Genomic DNA, 25,371 nt, shown 5'->3' with positions numbered 1-25,371 from the left:
GAATTGAACTTGCGTCCCACAATCTATGGGTCAACCTTCTAACCATCTCAGCCACTGCGTCAGACAACAAGACACAACCCAAACACAATTTCACCACTTTCAACAACAGTCATTGTGTCCTCATTTAATGACCAAGGCAGCAAACAATGCAGACACTATCTTTCATTTATTAATAATTTTTTTTATTTATTAACACTGCTATTATTTTATCAATGTGGGCACTCATCTGCCTCGACCGGTTGGGGTGAGGAAAGAAAAGTAAGGGGGGAGGAAAGGACAGATGGGTGGAAAGCGGGGGAGAGAAGAGGTGGAGAGAGAGAGACCGGGAACAATTTGGCACCATCAGTATCGAGGCTGACTATAACAATAACTAAATAAATAATGATGACAATGGTGATGGTAGTCGTTGTTGTCCTGCAGTCCCGGTGCCGGAGTTATCTGAAACGAGATAGAGAGAAGAGCCAGAGGGACTATGGGAGGACAAAGTGACACTTTGACATGATGCCATGTTAAAACTAATAAATAAATAAATAAACAGGTGTGGGGGGGGGGCAGAGAGACAGAGGGAAGTGATGAAGTGCTCAATGCATGATGGGAGTTCCCCCAGCAGTCTAGACCTATAGCAGCACAACTAAGGGATGGTTCAAGACTCACCTGATCCAGCCCTAACTATAGGCTTTGTCAAAGAGGAAGTTTTTTAGTTTTACTTTAAATGCTGGGACACTGTCTGCCTCCCCAACCCAGAGTGGGAACTGGTTCCACAGGAGAGGAGCCTGATAGCTAAATGTTCTACCTCCTGCTCTACTCTTACAGACTCTTGGAACCACTAGAGAGCCTGTGTTTTGGGAACGAATAAGGTGTTATCAGCTCTTTGATATATGAAGGGGCGTAATTGTTGAGGGCTTTAAAAGTGAGGAGCAGGATCTTGAATTCTATTCTAAATTTTACCGGGAGCCAATGTAAGGAAGCTAAGACAGGAGTGATATGATCTCTCCTTCTAGTTCCTGTCAGCACTCGTGCTGCAGCATTTTGGACCAACTGGAGACTTTTAACAGTCTTCATGGAGCATCCTGCTAATAGAGAGTTGCAGTAATCTAATCTAGAGGTTACAAACGCGTGGACTGGTTTTTCAGCATCCTGCTTAGACAGGATGTTTCTAATTTTGGTAATATTGCGCAGATGGAAGAAAGCCGTCCTAGACACTAGTTTAATATGGGGGTCAAATGACATGTCTTGGTCGAACAACACTCCAAGGTTCCACACAGTGGAGCTGGAAGCCAGACTGACACCATCCAAAGTGACTATCTGGTCAGACAGTGTTTCTCTGAGATGTTTAGGGCCAATTACAACAACCTCAGTTTTGTCTGAGTTTAAAAGTACAACATTTTGGGTCATCCAGGCCTTGATATCTTTGAGACATTCCTGAAGTTGAAATAGGCGATTAGATTCATCATGCTTCATGGAAACATACAATTGGGTGTCGTCTGCATAGCAGTGGAATTGTATGTGGTGCTGTCTGATAATGTTGCCTAAGGGGAGCATATATAAGGTGAAGAGGATTGGTCCAAGGACAGAACCTTGTGGAACTCCATGATTAACTTGCATGTGCATGGAGTAGTCATTGTTAACATTAATAAATTGGAATCTATCTGATAAATATGATTTAAACCAGTGTAGTGCTGTTCCTTTAATTCCTATATGTTGTTCTAATCTCTGTAGCAGAATCTTATGATCTATTGTGTCAAAGGCTGCACTAAGGGTCCAACAACACGAGGACAGAGACAAGTCCATCATCTGATGCCATAAGAAGGTCATTGGTGACTTTCAATAGTGCTGTTTCTGTGCTGTGATAGGTTCTAAATCCTGACTGAAATTTTTCCAATAAAACGTTACTATCTAAGGAACCACACAGCTGGTTAGCAACGGCTTTTTCTAGGATTTTGGAAATGAAGGGCAGGTTGGATATGGGTCTACCGTTAGCTAAAACCTCTGGATCAAGCGTAAGCTTTTTAAGCAGAGGTTTAATAACGGCTACCTTAAAAGCCTGTGGTACGTAGCCGGTTAGCAAAGACATATTAATCTGATTTCAAATGGAACGGTCAATTAGGGGTAGGACTTCTTTAAAAAGTCTAGTTGGAACAGAGTCCAGCTGACAAGTAGTTGGTTTAGATGATGAAACTAACGAGGTCAGTTCAGGAAGATCAATCGAGTAAAATTTGTTTAGACATAAATCTGGTGCTATGGTTTCAGGACCAGACAATGTATCAGTGTTATTCACTGGGAGGAGGTGGTGGATTTTATCCCTGATGGTTGTAATTTCATTAGTGAAGAACCTCATGAAGTCATTGCTTCTCACATCTAGAGGAATAGATGGGTCAGTAGAGGTGTGACTTTCTGTCAGCCTGGCTACAGTGCTGAAGAGGAACCTGGGGTTGTTCCTATTTTCTTCTATTAGTAATGAATAATAAGAGGTTTGGGCATTTCTAAGTGCTTTTTTGTCATTTATAAGGCTATTCTTCCAGGCTAGGTGGAAGTCTTGGCGATTGGTGGAACGCCACTTCCTTTCTAGCTTCCGCGATGTCTGTTTTAGAACGCGCGTTTGGGAATTATACCACGGAGCTAATCTCCTCTGACTTAGTTTCTTCTTTTTTAATGGGGCGACAGCTTCAAGTGCTGTTTTTAGTGAGGCTGCAGTACTATTTACAAAGTTATCAACTAGTGTGGGAGTAAGGTTTTGATAATCTTCTTGTATTGTACTGAGACATGGCTGAGAGGGAAGTGAGGAGGGGAGCAGTTCTTTAAATTTGTGAACAGTTTTGTCGGATAAAAATCGACTGTAATAGAATTTCCGTCCAGAATTGACGTAATTAAGAACAATGCAGACACTATCTTTTATTTATTTATTTATTTTTTATTAACACACTGCTATTATTTTGAACACAACTCTACATCTCACATGGAACAAGCTGCAATAGATCAACTACATTCAAACCATAACTGTTCAAATCTACTCTCAAATCCAGCAGTGACACAATCCAGGTGCTTCAACAAACCTGTAACACATGACATGGTTTACAAACACACATTCATATAAAGTCTCTTTTGATTTAATGAACAAACACTGAACTGTACAACCACTTACCACTGTTGATCCTCAATAACACTGGTGGAACAGCTTAGAAGTTTCTTAGGTCCACATGAAGTACAACCTGGTAGACACAATAACACCTGAAACACATGAAGGAAATGGAGTTATGGCTCACATGGAGGGACACACCTAGTTAGCAAGTGCAGCAAGTTTACCCAATAGATTTTTGAGAAGAGAAAAGAATAGAAACATACTCACCTGGGACTTTTCCTGGCTGAACAATCACCTTTCTATTGTGACAGAGGCATGACAAGACACAACCCTAACACAATTTCACCACTTTCAACAACAGTCATTGTGTTCAAAATAACAGCAGTGTGGAGTTCTATTACTCAAGTCAAACAGGTGGCCCTCATTTAAGGACCAAGGCAGCAAATGTTCTACATGCTAGTTCTAGTGCATTTGTCTGAAAATCACTGGAACATGGGTCATTGTTCACAACAACAGCATACTTTGATTCAAAAGTATCAAGACAACCAGAAAAGTACAAACCGCTCAACTTCAATCATCTCAAATCCTTTAAAATAGCAACCAAAACCACAAAGACGTGGAAGACAACAGAACACTACCATTCAGATGAATCAGACAATAACCAAAATGAATCCTACGCAAAGTCCAATTGTTGAAAAATCAACATGTGCTGAAGAGGTTACAATTTTCCTTAAAGGAAAATACCACAACATTTTGTGGAGTGATGAAGGCAACACTGTTCAAACCACAGAACACTGTGAAGCATGGTGGCACAAACACAATACTTCAAGACATCGTGGTGACTTATGCCAAAGAGGAGACACCCTTCAAATGTGTCTTTCAACAAGACAACCACCCCAAACACACAAGTAAGCACACAGCATCTTCAACATCCAACAACACTAACATTATGGAGTGGCCACTCCGATCATCCTGGACTACAATACCTGTACACAGGTGACACAACTTGGTCGACTCCATGCAACACACATGTGAAGCAGTTCTCAAACACACTGCTTGTACAACTAAATACAAGTTCAGTGATTCACAGACAAGACATCTTCTAGCATTTTTCACTTCATACAATAAATGTTTGACTTTGTAAAGAACAATGCAGACACTATCTTTCATTTATTATTAATTTTTTTTATTTATTAACACTGCTATTATTTTGAACACAACTCTACATCTCACATGGAACAAGCAGCAATAGATCAACTACATTCAAACAATAACTGTTCAAATCTACTCACAAATCCAGCAGTGACACAATCCAGGTGCTTCAACAAACCTGTAACACATGACATGGTTTACAAACACACATTCATATAAAGTCTCTTTTGATTTAATGAACAAACACTGAACTGTACAACCACTTACCACTGTTGATCCTCAGTAACACTGGTGGAACAGCTTAGAGGTTTCTTAGGTCCACATGAAGTACAACCTGGTAGACACAATAACACCTGAAACACATGAAGGACATACAGTAACCAGGACTTATGGCTCACCTGGAGGAACACATACCTACTTGCTGCTAAACAACAATCTTTAAAAGCTGATAATCTATTTTAGATCAAACTCACCATTTTCCATGTGGTTCCCTCCCACCACCAAGGACTTTCAGTACAAGGTCTGAAAGTGGACAGAAGTGGTCGTCTTTATTTTTTTTACAACTTTAACAACGTCAGTGTGTACAGATTATTCAGACTATTTGCTCTTAATACATTACTTACCTCAAACAACATCGCTCCACCTAACCAGTGAGCCGCTGTCCTCATCGGCCCTGTATGACAGACAAAACAATCAAGGGTCTCATTTAGCAAACACTGTGTGGCATTCATACAAAAACTGGACTTACACAAAACTTAATTACTATTTAGAAAACCATGCAGGTGCACCCAATAGATTTTTGAGAAGAGAAAAGAATAGAAACATACTCACCTGGGACTTTTTGTGGCTGAACAATCACCTTTCTATTGTGACAGAGGCATGACAAGACACAACTCTAACACAATTTCAACAACAGTCATTGTGTTCAAAATAACAGCAGTGTGGAGTTCTATTACTCAAGTCAAACAGGTGGCCCTCATTTAAGGACCAAGGCAGCAAATGTTCTACATGCTAGCTCTAGTGCATTTGTCTGAAAATCACTGGAACATGGCTCATTGTTCACAACAACAGCATACTTTGATTCAAAAGTATCAAGACAACTAGAAAACTACTAACCGCTCAACTTCAATCATCTCAAATCCTTTAAAATAGCAACCAAAACCACAATGACATAGAAGCACGCAGCATCTTCAACATCCAACAACACTAACATTATGGAGTGGCCACTCCGATCATCCTGGACTACAATACGTGTACACAGGTGACGCAACTTGGTCGACTCCATGCAACACACATGTGAAGCAGTTCTCAAACACACTGCTCGTACAACTAAATACAAGTTCAGTGATTCACAGACAAGACACATCTTCTAGCATTTTTCCCTTCATACAATTAATGTTTGACTTTGTAAAAACCAATGCAGACACTGCTATCTTTTATTTTTTTATTAACACACTGCTATTATTCTGAACACAACTCTACATCTCACATGGAACAAGCAGCAATAGATCAACTACATTCAAACAATAACTGTTCAAATCTACTCACAAATCCAGCAGTGACACAATCCAGGTGCTTCAACAAACCTGTAACACATGACATGGTTCACAAACACACATTAATATAAAGTCACCTTTGATTTAATGAACAAACACTGAACTGTACAACCACTTACCACTGTTGATCCTCAGTAACACTGGTGGAACAGCTTAGAGGTTTCTTAGGTTGACATGAAGTACAACCTGCTAGACACAATAACACATTAACATACAGTAACCAGGACTTATGGCTCACCTGGAGGAACACATACCTATTTGCTGCTAAACAACAATCTTTAAAAGCTAATAATGTAGTTTGGATCACACTCACCACTTTCCATGTGGTTCCCTCCCACCACCAAGGACTTTCAGTACAATGTCTGAAAGAGGACAGAAGTGGTCGTCTTTATTTTTTTTACAACTTTAACAACGTCAGTGTGTACAGATTATTCAGACTATTTGCTCTTAATACATTACTTACCTCAAACAACATCGCTCCACCTAACGAGTGAGCCGCTGTCCTCATCGGCCCTGTATGACAGACAAAACAATCAAGGGTCTCATTTAGCAAACACTGTGTGGCATTCATACAAAAACTGGACTTACACAAAACTAAATTACTATTTAGAAAACCATGCAGGTGCACCCAATAGATTTTTGAGAAGAGAAAAGAATAGAAACATACTCACCTGGGACTTTTCGTGGCTGAACAATCACCTTTCTATTGTGACAGAGGCATGACAAGACAGAATCCTAACACAATTTCACCACTTTCAACAACAGTCATTGTGTTCAAAATAACAGCAGTGTGGAGTTCTATTACTCAAGTCAAACAGGTGGCCCTCATTTAAGGACCAAGGCAGCAAATGTTCTACATGCTAGTTCTAGTGCATTTGTCTGAAAATCACTGGAACATGGCTCATTGTTCACAACAACAGCATACTTTGATTCAAAAGTATCAAGACAACCAGAAAAGTACAAACCGCTCAACTACAATCATCTCAAATCCTTTAAAATAGCAACCAAAACCACAAAGACGTGGAAGACAACAGAACACTACCATTCAGATGAATCAAACAATAACCTAAATGAATCCTACGCAAAGTCCCATTGGTGAAAAATCAACATGTGCTGAAGAGGTTACAATTTTCCTTAAAGGAAAATACCACAACATTTTGTGGAGCGATGAAGGCAACACTGTTCAAACCACAGAACACTGTGAAGCATGGTGGCACAAGCACAATACTTCAAGACATCATGTTGCCTTATGCCAAAGAGGAGACACCCTTCAAATGTGTGTTTCAACAAGACAACCACCCCAAACACACAAGTAAGCACGCAGCATCTTCAACATCCAACAACACTAACATTATGGAGTGGCCACTCCGATCATCCTGGACTACAATACCTGTACACAGGTGACGCAACTTGGTCGACTCCATGCAACACACATGTGAAGCAGTTCTCAAACACACTGCTTGTACAACTAAATACAAGTTCAGTGATTCACAGACAAGACACATCTTCTAGCATTTTTCACTCAATACAATAAATGTTTGACTTTGTAAAGAACAATGCAGACACTGCTATCTTTTATTTATTAATTTATTTTTTATTAACACACTGCTATTATTTTGAACACAACTCTACATCTCACATGGAACAAGCAGCAATAGATCAACTACATTCAAACCAATAACTGTTCAAATCTACTCACAAATCCAGCAGTGACACAATCCAGGTGCTTCAACAAACCTGTAACACATGACATGGTTCACAAACACACATTAATATAAAGTCTCTTTTGATTTAATGAACAAACACTGAACTGTACAACCACTTACCACTGTTGATCCTCAGTAACACTGGTGAAACAGCTTAGAGGTTTCTTAGGTCCACATGAAGTACAACCTGGTAGACACAATAACACCTGAAACACATGAAGGACATACAGTAACCAGGACTTATGGCTCACCTGGAGGAACACATACCTACTTGCTGCTAAACAACAATCTTTTAAAGCTGATAATCTATTTTAGATCACACTCACCATTTTCCATGTGGTTCCCTCCCACCACCAAGGACTTTCAGTACAATGTCTGGAAGGGGACAGAAGTGGTCGTCTTTATTTTTTTACAACTTTAACAACGTCAGTGTGTACAGATTATTCAGACTATTTGCTCTTAATACATTACTTACCTCAAACAACATCGCTCCACCTAATGAGTGAGCCGCTGTCCTCATCAGCCCTGTATGACAGACAAAACAATCAAGGGTCTCATTTAGCAAACACTGTGCAGCATTCATACAAAAACTGGACTTACACAAAACTAAATTACTATTTAGAAAACCATGCAGGTGCACCCAATAGATTTTTGAGAAGAGAAAAGAATAGAAACATACTCACCTGGGACTTTTCCTGGCTGAACAATCACCTTTCTATTGTGACAGAGGCATGACAAGACACAAACCTAACACAATTTCACCACTTTCAACAACAGTCATTGTGTTCAAAATAACAGCAGTGTGGACTTCTATTACTCAAGTCAAACAGGTGGCCGTCATTTAAGGACCAAGGCAGCAAAGGTTCTACATGCTAGTTCTAGTGCATTTGTCTGAAAATCACTGGAACATGGGTCATTGTTCACAACAACAGCATACTTTGATTCAAAAGTATCAAGACAACCAGAAAAGTACAAACCGCTCAACTACAATCATCTCAAATCCTTTAAAATAGCAACCAAAACCACAAAGACGTGGAAGACAACAGAACACTACCATTCAGATGAATCAGACAATAACCAAAATGAATCCTACGCAAAGTCCAATTGTTGAAAAATCAACATGTGCTGAAGAGGTTACAATTTTCAGTAATGGAAAATACCACAACATTTTGTGGAGTGATGAAGGCAACACTGTTCAAACCACAGAACACTGTGAAGCATGGTGGCACAAACACAATACTTCAAGACATCGTGGTGACTTATGCCAAAGAGGAGACACCCTTCAAATGTGTCTTTCAACAAGACAACCACCCCAAACACACAAGTAAGCACACAGCATCTTCAACATCCAACAACACTAACATTATGGAGTGGCCACTCCGATCATCCTGGACTACAATACCTGTACACAGGTGACACAACTTGGTCGACTCCATGCAACACACATGTGAAGCAGTTCTCAAACACACTGCTTGTACAACTAAATACAAGTTCAGTGATTCACAGACAAGACATCTTCTAGCATTTTTCACTTCATACAATAAATGTTTGACTTTGTAAAGAACAATGCAGACACTATCTTTCATTTATTATTAATTTTTTTTATTTATTAACACTGCTATTATTTTGAACACAACTCTACATCTCACATGGAACAAGCAGCAATAGATCAACTACATTCAAACAATAACTGTTCAAATCTACTCACAAATCCAGCAGTGACACAATCCAGGTGCTTCAACAAACCTGTAACACATGACATGGTTCACAAACACACATTCATATAAAGTCTCTTTTGATTTAATGAACAAACACTGAACTGTACAACCACTTACCACTGTTGATCCTCAGTAACACTGGTGGAACAGCTTAGAGGTTTCTTAGGTCCACATGAAGTACAACCTGCTAGACACAATAACACCTGAAACACATGAAGGACATACAGTAACCAGGACTTATGGCTCACCTGGAGGAACACATACCTACTTGCTGCTAAACAACAATCTTTAAAAGCTGATAATCTATTTTAGATCAAACTCACCATTTTCCATGTGGTTCCCTCCCACCACCAAGGACTTTCAGTACAAGGTCTGAAAGTGGACAGAAGTGGTCGTCTTTATTTTTTTTACAACTTTAACAACGTCAGTGTGTACAGATTATTCAGACTATTTGCTCTTAATACATTACTTACCTCAAACAACATCGCTCCACCTAACCAGTGAGCCGCTGTCCTCATCGGCCCTGTATGACAGACAAAACAATCAAGGGTCTCATTTAGCAAACACTGTGTGGCATTCATACAAAAACTGGACTTACACAAAACTTAATTACTATTTAGAAAACCATGCAGGTGCACCCAATAGATTTTTGAGAAGAGAAAAGAATAGAAACATACTCACCTGGGACTTTTTGTGGCTGAACAATCACCTTTCTATTGTGACAGAGGCATGACAAGACACAACTCTAACACAATTTCAACAACAGTCATTGTGTTCAAAATAACAGCAGTGTGGAGTTCTATTACTCAAGTCAAACAGGTGGCCCTCATTTAAGGACCAAGGCAGCAAATGTTCTACATGCTAGCTCTAGTGCATTTGTCTGAAAATCACTGGAACATGGCTCATTGTTCACAACAACAGCATACTTTGATTCAAAAGTATCAAGACAACTAGAAAACTACTAACCGCTCAACTTCAATCATCTCAAATCCTTTAAAATAGCAACCAAAACCACAATGACATAGAAGCACGCAGCATCTTCAACATCCAACAACACTAACATTATGGAGTGGCCACTCCGATCATCCTGGACTACAATACGTGTACACAGGTGACGCAACTTGGTCGACTCCATGCAACACACATGTGAAGCAGTTCTCAAACACACTGCTCGTACAACTAAATACAAGTTCAGTGATTCACAGACAAGACACATCTTCTAGCATTTTTCCCTTCATACAATTAATGTTTGACTTTGTAAAAACCAATGCAGACACTGCTATCTTTTATTTTTTTATTAACACACTGCTATTATTCTGAACACAACTCTACATCTCACATGGAACAAGCAGCAATAGATCAAATACATTCAAACAATAACTGTTCAAATCTACTCACAAATCCAGCAGTGACACAATCCAGGTGCTTCAACAAACCTGTAACACATGACATGGTTCACAAACACACATTAATATAAAGTCACCTTTGATTTAATGAACAAACACTGAACTGTACAACCACTTACCACTGTCGATCCTCAGTAACACTGGTGGAACAGCTTAGAGGTTTCTTAGGTTGACATGAAGTACAACCTGCTAGACACAATAACACATTAACATACAGTAACCAGGACTTATGGCTCACCTGGAGGAACACATACCTATTTGCTGCTAAACAACAATCTTTAAAAGCTAATAATGTAGTTTGGATCACACTCACCACTTTCCATGTGGTTCCCTCCCACCACCAAGGACTTTCAGTACAATGTCTGAAAGAGGACAGAAGTGGTCGTCTTTATTTTTTTTACAACTTTAACAACGTCAGTGTGTACAGATTATTCAGACTATTTGCTCTTAATACATTACTTACCTCAAACAACATCGCTCCACCTAACGAGTGAGCCGCTGTCCTCATCGGCCCTGTATGACAGACAAAACAATCAAGGGTCTCATTTAGCAAACACTGTGTGGCATTCATACAAAAACTGGACTTACACAAAACTAAATTACTATTTAGAAAACCATGCAGGTGCACCCAATAGATTTTTGAGAAGAGAAAAGAATAGAAACATACTCACCTGGGACTTTTCGTGGCTGAACAATCACCTTTCTATTGTGACAGAGGCATGACAAGACAGAATCCTAACACAATTTCACCACTTTCAACAACAGTCATTGTGTTCAAAATAACAGCAGTGTGGAGTTCTATTACTCAAGTCAAACAGGTGGCCCTCATTTAAGGACCAAGGCAGCAAATGTTCTACATGCTAGTTCTAGTGCATTTGTCTGAAAATCACTGGAACATGGCTCATTGTTCACAACAACAGCATACTTTGATTCAAAAGTATCAAGACAACCAGAAAAGTACAAACCGCTCAACTACAATCATCTCAAATCCTTTAAAATAGCAACCAAAACCACAAAGACGTGGAAGACAACAGAACACTACCATTCAGATGAATCAAACAATAACCTAAATGAATCCTACGCAAAGTCCCATTGGTGAAAAATCAACATGTGCTGAAGAGGTTACAATTTTCCTTAAAGGAAAATACCACAACATTTTGTGGAGCGATGAAGGCAACACTGTTCAAACCACAGAACACTGTGAAGCATGGTGGCACAAGCACAATACTTCAAGACATCATGTTGCCTTATGCCAAAGAGGAGACACCCTTCAAATGTGTGTTTCAACAAGACAACCACCCCAAACACACAAGTAAGCACGCAGCATCTTCAACATCCAACAACACTAACATTATGGAGTGGCCACTCCGATCATCCTGGACTACAATACCTGTACACAGGTGACGCAACTTGGTCGACTCCATGCAACACACATGTGAAGCAGTTCTCAAACACACTGCTTGTACAACTAAATACAAGTTCAGTGATTCACAGACAAGACACATCTTCTAGCATTTTTCACTCAATACAATAAATGTTTGACTTTGTAAAGAACAATGCAGACACTGCTATCTTTTATTTATTAATTTATTTTTTATTAACACACTGCTATTATTTTGAACACAACTCTACATCTCACATGGAACAAGCAGCAATAGATCAACTACATTCAAACCAATAACTGTTCAAATCTACTCACAAATCCAGCAGTGACACAATCCAGGTGCTTCAACAAACCTGTAACACATGACATGGTTCACAAACACACATTAATATAAAGTCTCTTTTGATTTAATGAACAAACACTGAACTGTACAACCACTTACCACTGTTGATCCTCAGTAACACTGGTGGAACAGCTTAGAGGTTTCTTAGGTCCACATGAAGTACAACCTGGTAGACACAATAACACCTGAAACACATGAAGGACATACAGTAACCAGGACTTATGGCTCACCTGGAGGAACACATACCTACTTGCTGCTAAACAACAATCTTTTAAAGCTGATAATCTATTTTAGATCACACTCACCATTTTCCATGTGGTTCCCTCCCACCACCAAGGACTTTCAGTACAATGTCTGGAAGGGGACAGAAGTGGTCGTCTTTATTTTTTTACAACTTTAACAACGTCAGTGTGTACAGATTATTCAGACTATTTGCTCTTAATACATTACTTACCTCAAACAACATCGCTCCACCTAATGAGTGAGCCGCTGTCCTCATCAGCCCTGTATGACAGACAAAACAATCAAGGGTCTCATTTAGCAAACACTGTGCAGCATTCATACAAAAACTGGACTTACACAAAACTAAATTACTATTTAGAAAACCATGCAGGTGCACCCAATAGATTTTTGAGAAGAGAAAAGAATAGAAACATACTCACCTGGGACTTTTCCTGGCTGAACAATCACCTTTCTATTGTGACAGAGGCATGACAAGACACAAACCTAACACAATTTCACCACTTTCAACAACAGTCATTGTGTTCAAAATAACAGCAGTGTGGACTTCTATTACTCAAGTCAAACAGGTGGCCGTCATTTAAGGACCAAGGCAGCAAAGGTTCTACATGCTAGTTCTAGTGCATTTGTCTGAAAATCACTGGAACATGGGTCATTGTTCACAACAACAGCATACTTTGATTCAAAAGTATCAAGACAACCAGAAAAGTACAAACCGCTCAACTACAATCATCTCAAATCCTTTAAAATAGCAACCAAAACCACAAAGACGTGGAAGACAACAGAACACTACCATTCAGATGAATCAGACAATAACCAAAATGAATCCTACGCAAAGTCCAATTGTTGAAAAATCAACATGTGCTGAAGAGGTTACAATTTTCAGTAATGGAAAATACCACAACATTTTGTGGAGTGATGAAGGCAACACTGTTCAAACCACAGAACACTGTGAAGCATGGTGGCACAAACACAATACTTCAAGACATCGTGGTGACTTATGCCAAAGAGGAGACACCCTTCAAATGTGTCTTTCAACAAGACAACCACCCCAAACACACAAGTAAGCACACAGCATCTTCAACATCCAACAACACTAACATTATGGAGTGGCCACTCCGATCATCCTGGACTACAATACCTGTACACAGGTGACACAACTTGGTCGACTCCATGCAACACACATGTGAAGCAGTTCTCAAACACACTGCTTGTACAACTAAATACAAGTTCAGTGATTCACAGACAAGACATCTTCTAGCATTTTTCACTTCATACAATAAATGTTTGACTTTGTAAAGAACAATGCAGACACTATCTTTCATTTATTATTAATTTTTTTTATTTATTAACACTGCTATTATTTTGAACACAACTCTACATCTCACATGGAACAAGCAGCAATAGATCAACTACATTCAAACAATAACTGTTCAAATCTACTCACAAATCCAGCAGTGACACAATCCAGGTGCTTCAACAAACCTGTAACACATGACATGGTTCACAAACACACATTCATATAAAGTCTCTTTTGATTTAATGAACAAACACTGAACTGTACAACCACTTACCACTGTTGATCCTCAGTAACACTGGTGGAACAGCTTAGAGGTTTCTTAGGTCCACATGAAGTACAACCTGCTAGACACAATAACACCTGAAACACATGAAGGACATACAGTAACCAGGACTTATGGCTCACCTGGAGGAACACATACCTACTTGCTGCTAAACAACAATCTTTAAAAGCTGATAATCTATTTTAGATCAAACTCACCATTTTCCATGTGGTTCCCTCCCACCACCAAGGACTTTCAGTACAAGGTCTGAAAGTGGACAGAAGTGGTCGTCTTTATTTTTTTTACAACTTTAACAACGTCAGTGTGTACAGATTATTCAGACTATTTGCTCTTAATACATTACTTACCTCAAACAACATCGCTCCACCTAACCAGTGAGCCGCTGTCCTCATCGGCCCTGTATGACAGACAAAACAATCAAGGGTCTCATTTAGCAAACACTGTGTGGCATTCATACAAAAACTGGACTTACACAAAACTTAATTACTATTTAGAAAACCATGCAGGTGCACCCAATAGATTTTTGAGAAGAGAAAAGAATAGAAACATACTCACCTGGGACTTTTTGTGGCTGAACAATCACCTTTCTATTGTGACAGAGGCATGACAAGACACAACTCTAACACAATTTCAACAACAGTCATTGTGTTCAAAATAACAGCAGTGTGGAGTTCTATTACTCAAGTCAAACAGGTGGCCCTCATTTAAGGACCAAGGCAGCAAATGTTCTACATGCTAGCTCTAGTGCATTTGTCTGAAAATCACTGGAACATGGCTCATTGTTCACAACAACAGCATACTTTGATTCAAAAGTATCAAGACAACTAGAAAACTACTAACCGCTCAACTTCAATCATCTCAAATCCTTTAAAATAGCAACCAAAACCACAATGACATAGAAGCACGCAGCATCTTCAACATCCAACAACACTAACATTATGGAGTGGCCACTCCGATCATCCTGGACTACAATACGTGTACACAGGTGACGCAACTTGGTCGACTCCATGCAACACACATGTGAAGCAGTTCTCAAACACACTGCTCGTACAACTAAATACAAGTTCAGTGATTCACAGACAAGACACATCTTCTAGCATTTTTCCCTTCATACAATTAATGTTTGACTTTGTAAAAACCAATGCAGACACTGCTATCTTTTATTTTTTTATTAACACACTGCTATTATTCTGAACACAACTCTACATCTCACATGGAACAAGCAGCAATAGATCAACTACATTCAAACAATAACTGTTCAAATCTACTCACAAATCCAGCAGTGACACAATCCAGGTGCTTCAACAAACCTGTAACACATGACATGGTTCACAAACACACATTAATATAAAGTCACCTTTGATTTAATGAACAAACACTGAACTGTACAACCACTTACCACTGTTGATCCTCAGTAACACTGGTGGAACAGCTTAGAGGTTTCTTAGGTTGACATGAAGTACAACCTGCTAGACACAATAACACATTAACATACAGTAACCAGGACTTATGGCTCACCTGGAGGAACACATACCTATTTGCTGCTAAACAACAATCTTTAAAAGCTAATAATGTAGTTTGGATCACACTCACCACTTTCCATGTGGTTCCCTCCCACCACCAAGGACTTTCAGTACAATGTCTGAAAGAGGACAGAAGTGGTCGTCTTTATTTTTTTTACAACTTTAACAACGTCAGTGTGTACAGATTATTCAGACTATTTGCTCTTAATACATTACTTACCTCAAACAACATCGCTCCACCTAACGAGTGAGCCGCTGTCCTCATCGGCCCTGTATGACAGACAAAACAATCAAGGGTCTCATTTAGCAAACACTGTGTGGCATTCATACAAAAACTGGACTTACACAAAACTAAATTACTATTTAGAAAACCATGCAGGTGCACCCAATAGATTTTTGAGAAGAGAAAAGAATAGAAACATACTCACCTGGGACTTTTCGTGGCTGAACAATCACCTTTCTATTGTGACAGAGGCATGACAAGACAGAATCCTAACACAATTTCACCACTTTCAACAACAGTCATTGTGTTCAAAATAACAGCAGTGTGGAGTTCTATTACTCAAGTCAAACAGGTGGCCCTCATTTAAGGACCAAGGCAGCAAATGTTCTACATGCTAGTTCTAGTGCATTTGTCTGAAAATCACTGGAACATGGCTCATTGTTCACAACAACAGCATACTTTGATTCAAAAGTATCAAGACAACCAGAAAAGTACAAACCGCTCAACTACAATCATCTCAAATCCTTTAAAATAGCAACCAAAACCACAAAGACGTGGAAGACAACAGAACACTACCATTCAGATGAATCAAACAATAACCTAAATGAATCCTACGCAAAGTCCCATTGGTGAAAAATCAACATGTGCTGAAGAGGTTACAATTTTCCTTAAAGGAAAATACCACAACATTTTGTGGAGCGATGAAGGCAACACTGTTCAAACCACAGAACACTGTGAAGCATGGTGGCACAAGCACAATACTTCAAGACATCATGTTGCCTTATGCCAAAGAGGAGACACCCTTCAAATGTGTGTTTCAACAAGACAACCACCCCAAACACACAAGTAAGCACGCAGCATCTTCAACATCCAACAACACTAACATTATGGAGTGGCCACTCCGATCATCCTGGACTACAATACCTGTACACAGGTGACGCAACTTGGTCGACTCCATGCAACACACATGTGAAGCAGTTCTCAAACACACTGCTTGTACAACTAAATACAAGTTCAGTGATTCACAGACAAGACACATCTTCTAGCATTTTTCACTCAATACAATAAATGTTTGACTTTGTAAAGAACAATGCAGACACTGCTATCTTTTATTTATTAATTTATTTTTTATTAACACACTGCTATTATTTTGAACACAACTCTACATCTCACATGGAACAAGCAGCAATAGATCAACTACATTCAAACCAATAACTGTTCAAATCTACTCACAAATCCAGCAGTGACACAATCCAGGTGCTTCAACAAACCTGTAACACATGACATGGTTCACAAACACACATTAATATAAAGTCTCTTTTGATTTAATGAACAAACACTGAACTGTACAACCACTTACCACTGTTGATCCTCAGTAACACTGGTGGAACAGCTTAGAGGTTTCTTAGGTCCACATGAAGTACAACCTGGTAGACACAATAACACCTGAAACACATGAAGGACATACAGTAACCAGGACTTATGGCTCACCTGGAGGAACACATACCTACTTGCTGCTAAACAACAATCTTTTAAAGCTGATAATCTATTTTAGATCACACTCACCATTTTCCATGTGGTTCCCTCCCACCACCAAGGACTTTCAGTACAATGTCTGGAAGGGGACAGAAGTGGTCGTCTTTATTTTTTTACAACTTTAACAACGTCAGTGTGTACAGATTATTCAGACTATTTGCTCTTAATACATTACTTACCTCAAACAACATCGCTCCACCTAATGAGTGAGCCGCTGTCCTCATCAGCCCTGTATGACAGACAAAACAATCAAGGGTCTCATTTAGCAAACACTGTGCAGCATTCATACAAAAACTGGACTTACACAAAACTAAATTACTATTTAGAAAACCATGCAGGTGCACCCAATAGATTTTTGAGAAGAGAAAAGAATAGAAACATACTCACCTGGGACTTTTCCTGGCTGAACAATCACCTTTCTATTGTGACAGAGGCATGACAAGACAGAACCCTAACACAATTTCACCAATTTCAACAACAGTCATTGTGTTCAAAATAACAGCAGTGTGGACTTCTATTACTCAAGTCAAACAGCTGGCCGTCATTTAAGGACCAAGGCAGCAAATGTTCTACATGCTAGTTCTAGTGCATTTGTCTGAAAATCACTGGAACATGGGTCATTGTTCACAACAACAGCATACTTTGATTCAAAAGTATCAAGACAACCAGAAAAGTACAAACCGCTCAACTACAATCATCTCAAATCCTTTAAAATAGCAACCAAAACCACAAAGACGTGGAAGACAACAGAACACTACCATTCAGATGAATCAGACAATAACCAAAATGACGCCTATGCAAAGTCCCATTGTTGAAAAATTAACATGTGCTGAAGAGGTTACAATTTTCCTTAAAGGAAAATACCACAACATTTTGTGGAGTGATGACATCACCACTGTTCAAACCACAGAACACTGTGAAGCATGGTAGCACAAGCACAATACTTCAAGACATCGTGGTGACTTATGCAAAAGAGGAGACACCCTTCAAATGTGTCTTTCAACAAGACAACCACCCCAAACACACAAGTAAGCACGCAGCATCTTCAACATCCAACAACACTAACATAATGGAGTGGCCACTCCGATCATCCTGGACTACAATACCTGTACACAGGTGACGCAACTTGGTCGACTCCATGCAACACACATGTGAAGCAGTTCTCAAACACACTGCTTGTACAACTAAATACAACTTCAGTGATTCACAGACAAGACACATCTTCTAGCATTTTTCACTTCATACAATAAATGTTTGACTTTGTAAAGAACAATGCAGACACTGCTATCTTTTATTTTATTTTATTATATTGTTTAAAACACACTGCTATTATTTTGAACACAACTCTACATCTCACATGGAACAAGCAGCAATAGATCAACTACATTCAAACAATAACTGTTCAAATCTACTCACAAATCCAGCAGTGACACAATCCAGGTGCTTCAACAAACCTGTAACACATGACATGGTTTACAAACACACATTCATATAAAGTCTCTTTTGATTTAATGAACAAACACTGAACTGTACAACCACTTACCACTGTTGATCCTCAGTAACACTGGTGGAACAGCTTAGAGGTTTCTTAGGTCCACATGAAGTACAACCTGGTAGACACAATAACACCTGAAACACATGAAGGACATACAGTAACCAGGACTTATGGCTCACCTGGAGGAACACATACCTACTTGCTGCTAAACAACAATCTTTAAAAGCTGATAATCTATTTTAGATCAAACTCACCATTTTCCATGTGGTTCCCTCCCACCACCAAGGACTTTCAGTACAAGGTCTGAAAGTGGACAGAAGTGGTCATCTTTATTTTTAACAACGTCAGTGTGTACAGATTATTCAGACTATTTGCTCTTAATACATTACTTACCTCAAACAACATCGCTCCACCTAACGAGTGAGCCGCTGTCCTCATCGGCCCTGTATGACAGACAAAACAATCAAGGGTCTCATTTAGCATCACTGTGTGGCATTCATACAAAAACTGGACTTACACAAAACTAAATTACTATTTAGAAAACCATGCAGGTGCACCCAATAGATTTTTGAGAAGAGAAAAGAATAGAAACATACTCACCTGGGACTTTTCCTGGCTGAACAATCACCTTTCTATTGTGACAGAGGCATGACAAGACACAAACCTAACACAATTTCACCACTTTCAACAACAGTCATTGTGTTCAAAATAACAGCAGTGTGGAGTTCTATTACTCAAGTCAAACAGGTGGCCGTCATTTAAGGACCAAGGCAGCAAAGGTTCTACATGCTAGTTCTAGTGCATTTGTCTGAAAATCACTGGAACATGGGTCATTGTTCACAACAACAGCATACTTTGATTCAAAAGTATCAAGACAACCAGAAAAGTAAAAACCGCTCAACTACAATCATCTCAAATCCTTTAAAATAGCAACCAAAACCACAAAGACGTGGAAGACAACAGAACACTACCATTCAGATGAATCAAACAATAACCTAAATGACACCTATGCAAAGTCCCATTGTTGAAAAATTTACATGTGCTGAAGAGGTTACAATTTTCAGTAATGGAAAATACCACAACATTTTGTGGAGTGATGACATCACCACTGTTCAAACCACAGAACACGGTGAAGCATGGTAGCACAAGCACAATACTTCAAGACATGTTGACTTATGCCAAAGAGGAGACACCCTTCAAATGTGTCTTTCAACTAGACAACCACCCCAAACACACAAGTAAGCACACAGCATCTTCAACATCCAACAACACTAACATAATGGAGTGGCCACTCCGATCATCCTGGACTACAACACGTGTACACAGGTGACGCAACTTGGTCGACTCCATGCAACACACATGTGAAGCAGTTCTCAAACACACTGCTTGTACAACTAAATACAAGTTCAGTGATTCACAGACAAGACACATCTTCAAGCATTTTTCACTTCATACAATAAATGTTTGACTTTGTAAAGAACAATGCAGACACTGCTATCTTTTATTTATTTATTTTTTATTAACACACTGCTATTATTTTGAACACAACTCTACATCTCACATGGAACAAGCAGCAATAGATCAACTACATTCAAACCAATAACTGTTCAAATCTACTCACAAATCCAGCAGTGACACAATCCAGGTGCTTCAACAAACCTGTAACACATGACATGGTTCACAAACACACATTAATATAAAGTCACCTTTGATTTAATGAACAAACACTGAACTGTACAACCACTTACCACTGTTGATCCTCAGTAACAGTGGTGGAACAGCTTAGAGGTTTCTTAGGTTGACATGAAGTACAACCTGCTAGACACAATAACACATTAACATACAGTAACCAGGACTTATGGCTCACCTGGAGGAACACATACCTATTTGCTGCTAAACAACAATCTTTAAAAGCTGATAATCTATTTTAGATCACACTCACCACTTCCCATGTGGTTCCCTCCCACCACCAAGGACTTTCAGTACAATGTCTGGAAGGGGACAGAAGTGGTCGTCTTTATTTTTTTTACAACTTTAACAACGTCAGTGTGTACAGATTATTCAGACTATTTGCTCTTAATACATTACTTACCTCAAACAACATCGCTCCACCTAACCAGTGAGCCGCTGTCCTCATCGGCCCTGTATGACAGACAAAACAATCAAGGGTCTCATTTAGCATCACTGTGTGGCATTCATACAAAAACTGGACTTACACAAAACTAAATTACTATTTAGAAAACCATGCAGGTGCACCCAATAGATTTTTGAGAAGAGAAAAGAATAGAAACATACTCACCTGGGACTTTTCCTGGCTGAACAATCACCTTTCTATTGTGACAGAGGCATGACAAGACACAACTCTAACACAATTTCAACAACAGTCATTGTGTTCAAAATAACAGCAGTGTGGAGTTCTATTACTCAAGTCAAACAGGTGGCCCTCATTTAAGGACCAAGGCAGCAAATGTTCTACATGCTAGTTCTAGTGCATTTGTCTGAAAATCACTGGAACATGGGTCACTGTTCACAACAACAGCATACTTTGATTCAAAAGTATCAAGACAACCAGAAAAGTACAAACCGCTCAACTACAATCATCTCAAATCCTTTAAAATAACAACCAAAACCACAAAGACGTGGAAGACAACAGAACACTACCATTCAGATGAATCAAACAATAACCTAAATGACACCTATGCAAAGTCCCATTGTTGAAAAATTTACATGTGCTGAAGAGGTTACAATTTTCAGTAAAGGAAAATACCACAACATTTTGTGGAGTGATGACATCACCACTGTTCAAACCACAGAACACTGTGAAGCATGGTAGCACAAGCACAATACTTCAAGACATCGTGGTGACTTATGCCAAAGAGGAGACACCCTTCAAATGTGTCTTTCAACTAGACAACCACCCCAAACACACAAGTAAGCACACAGCATCTTCAACATCCAACAACACTAACATAATGGAGTGGCCACTCCGATCATCCTGGACTACAACACGTGTACACAGGTGACGCAACTTGGTCGACTCCATGCAACACACATGTGAAGCAGTTCTCAAACACACTGCTTGTACAACTAAATACAACTTCAGTGATTCACAGACAAGACACCTCTTCAAGCATTTTTCACTTCATACAATAAATGTTTGACTTTGTAAAGAACAATGCAGACACTGCTATCTTTTATTTATTTATTTATTTATTATTAACACACTGCTATTATTTTGAACACAACTCTACATCTCACATGGAACAAGCAGCAATAGATCAACTACATTCAAACCAATAACTGTTCAAATCTACTCACAAATCCAGCAGTGACACAATCCAGGTGCTTCAACAAACCTGTAACACATGACATGGTTTACAAACACACATTAATATAAAGTCTCTTTTGATTTAATGAACAAACACTGAACTGTACAACCACTTACCACTGTTGATCCTCAAAAACACTGGTGGAACAGCTTAGAGGTTTCTTAGGTCCACATGAAGTACAACCTGGTAGACACAATAACACCTGAAACACATGAAGGAAATGGAGTTATGGCTCACATGGAGGGACACACACCTAGTTAGCAAGTGCAGCAAGTTTACCCAATAGATTTTTGAGATAAAACAAGAATAGAAACATACTCACCTGGGACTTTTCGTGGCTGGACATTCACCTTTCTATTGTGACAGAGGTATGACAAGACAGAACCCTAACACAATTTCACCACTTTCAACAACAGTCATTGTGTTCAAAATAACAGCAGTGTGGAGTTCTATTACTCAAGTCAAACAGGTGGCCCTCATTTAAGGACCAAGGCAGCAAATGTTCTACATGCTAGTTCTAGTGCATTTGTCTGAAAATCACTGGAACATGGGTCATTGTTCACAACAGCATACTTTAATTCAAAAGTATCAAGACAACCAGAAAAGTACAAACCGCTCAACTACAATCATCTCAAATCCTTTAAAATAACAACCAAAACCACAAAGACAAGGGAGACAACAGAACACTACCATTTAGATGAATCAGACAATAACCTAAATGACACCTAAGCAATGTCCCATTGTTGAAGCATGGTAGCACAAGCACAATACTTCAAGACATCGTGGTGACTTATGCCAAAGAGGAGACACCCTTCAAATGTGTCTTTCAACTAGACAACCACCCCAAACACACAAGTAAGCACACAGCATCTTCAACATCCAACAACACTAACATAATGGAGTGGCCACTCCGATCATCCTGGACTACAATACCTGTACACAGGTGACGCAACTTGGTCGACTCCATGCAACACACATGTGAAGCAGTTCTCAAACACACTGCTTGTACAACTAAATACAAGTTCAGTGATTCACAGACAAGACACATCTTCAAGCATTTTTCCCTTCATACAATAAATGTTTGACTGTGTAAAGAACAATGCAGACACTGCTTTTTTTTCTTTTTTTTTTAAAAAAACAGCCTCATTTTTAGATTTATTGACAGCTGCCATATCCCCCATACACAACATTTAACAATTATTATGTGCTTGTGATAACTGGACTCATTATGTGGCCCTATGAGGCAAACAACATGTAAAATCACACCATTGATACAAATCATGATGAGAACAATACAATGTATGAGGCCCAGCAGTCTCCACACTGGAAACCTACCTTCTGATGCTAACACAGGAGTTTCCAAGAACCTCAGTCCACCGTCCAGATGCACCTCATTGATGACTGATCAGTTAATCACAGTGGAGCTAGAGGAGAGACGAGAGACAAACAGGGACACTACAGGAAACACCCCCACCCTTAAAACACTGATTCAACACTTACATCACATTTCACTAACTAACAACTACAATCAGTGTATTCATTACAATGCATTTGCCAACTAATTACTGCTGCTGGATTCAAAGTGAGCGGCAGACACACAAGTTGTACCACAAGTGAATGTCACTTCACACAAAATGGCTGCCACCACGAGGTGGACAAATCAAACAACAGGTGTTACTCAAGCTACCTTCACGCAACACTCACACAGGTGACCAACACAAACGTGGAGTGCAACACCCACCAAACCAAAAGAGTGACAATTACACCACCTACAAAGTTGCTGCCATTCACCAACACAACATCAATTTCGATGACAAGTACTGCAGCAGTTGAGTCAATTTACTTGGTGACCTTCAACACTAACATTATTTCTGATTTCATTCACATCTCTACTCATTCTCACATATCAACAACTGTTCACACCTTCAGCTTCCTGTTGTTTGTTTTGTGACTTCACAGAAAGTGAATCACTTCCTGTTTGCCAGGTTGTCTTCAAATTAACACTCAAGACATTAACTAGTACAATGGCATGAAACATTACACGTGTTTTAAGAATACCACACTGATTACTTACTTATATTTAGTAGCAGTCATGAGGTGAAGAACTTTCACTTTACTTTTATTCATAATAGAGATGTCACAGTTACCCCTTTTTAAAATATATAAGGTACAGAGTGTAGAATTTAGTGATATCTACTGTTAAAGTTGCATGTTGCAGCTGAACACCTCTCACCTCACCCTCTCCTAAAACATGAAAATAACCTGTGGCAGCTTCAGTTACCTCAAAAGGGATTTAGTTTGTTCAGTCTGGACTACTGTAAAAAACAAGCAGCCTCCATAGAGAGCACCCCCTCGATGTAAATATGGTGTATTTAAATATTAATGGCCTTTTCAACAGTAAATAAAACTATATTCATATAATTTAGATGAAGTGAACTAGTGAAAACATCATGAGGATTATCTGACATTCAATTTCTGCCAATAGATCCCTTTCACCTAAATTTTACACAGTGAACCTTTAAGTGAGAAGATAACAAACAAGTAAATAGGTGGTTGCCACAAATTGGATCAAAAAATAGTAGCATCATCATATCGTGAGGTGCGCTTTTAAAGGGGCCTATTGTGAGATGTTACCTTGATCGCCCATATATATATATATATATATATTTGGGGTTTGGTAGGGCTGGGTGATACAACACTATTGATAAAATGTGTGGACTCTGCTGACATCTGGTGGTGAAGCTGTGTGTTGCAGCTTCTCCTTCCAAACATGAAAGAATATGTTAGACGACATACTAACCTATGACTTTTTTTGTCATATTTTAGACGACATACTAACCTATGACTTTTTTTTCTTATTATTTTAGACGACATGACAGCCTAGAAAAAGTCATAGTATAATATGACGTCTGAAATTTAAATGTATCAAGAGTCGCAGCAGATTCCACTATTAACAAACATGTTAACAATGGAAAAGCTGCAGCAACACGTCAAACACACAGAAGATCCAATAAATGTGTTGATATTTCAAGCAATAGTCACCAAATGATGGGTCTGTGGGCTCCTGGCATCTCCAGCGTACTGGCTCCCTCTACCTC

At 39.1% G+C, this 25,371-nt stretch overlaps 4 long non-coding RNA genes across 5 annotated transcripts; all 4 read right to left on the bottom strand.

The window, feature by feature from the left end:
* Positions 1–222: 222 nt before the first annotated feature.
* Positions 223–6,922, bottom strand: LOC138407065 (uncharacterized). 2 transcript variants are annotated; one of them, XR_011240498.1, is made up of 4 exons: positions 6,251–6,918; positions 6,101–6,149; positions 4,499–4,584; positions 223–438 (listed from the first exon to the last, which is right to left on the bottom strand). It is a non-coding gene; the product is annotated as an uncharacterized lncRNA (long non-coding RNA). The 2 variants fall into 2 exon arrangements; XR_011240499.1 differs by lacking the exon at positions 223–438 and adding an exon at positions 2,887–3,053 and having other exon boundaries at positions 6,251–6,922.
* A 1,871-nt stretch (positions 6,923–8,793) lies between these two features.
* LOC138407032 (uncharacterized) lies at positions 8,794–11,769 on the bottom strand. Its single transcript, XR_011240450.1, has 3 exons — positions 11,081–11,769; positions 10,931–10,979; positions 8,794–9,395 (listed from the first exon to the last, which is right to left on the bottom strand). It is a non-coding gene; the product is annotated as an uncharacterized lncRNA (long non-coding RNA).
* Positions 11,770–12,441: 672 nt separating this feature from the next.
* On the bottom strand, positions 12,442–16,563 carry LOC138407021 (uncharacterized). The gene is made up of 3 exons (XR_011240419.1): positions 15,911–16,563; positions 15,761–15,809; positions 12,442–12,529 (listed from the first exon to the last, which is right to left on the bottom strand). It is a non-coding gene; the product is annotated as an uncharacterized lncRNA (long non-coding RNA).
* Positions 16,564–18,372: 1,809 nt separating this feature from the next.
* Positions 18,373–20,038, bottom strand: LOC138407031 (uncharacterized). The gene is made up of 3 exons (XR_011240449.1): positions 19,338–20,038; positions 19,199–19,247; positions 18,373–19,078 (listed from the first exon to the last, which is right to left on the bottom strand). It is a non-coding gene; the product is annotated as an uncharacterized lncRNA (long non-coding RNA).
* Positions 20,039–25,371: the final 5,333 nt, after the last annotated feature.

The sequence above is a fragment of the Paralichthys olivaceus genome, chromosome 24 (genome assembly GCF_024713975.1).
Source record: "Paralichthys olivaceus isolate ysfri-2021 chromosome 24, ASM2471397v2, whole genome shotgun sequence".
In the NCBI taxonomy this organism is placed as follows: Eukaryota; Metazoa; Chordata; class Actinopteri; order Pleuronectiformes; family Paralichthyidae; genus Paralichthys; species Paralichthys olivaceus.
Note: the sequence above shows the minus strand (reverse complement) of the source record. Positions and strands in the feature narration are given on the sequence as shown.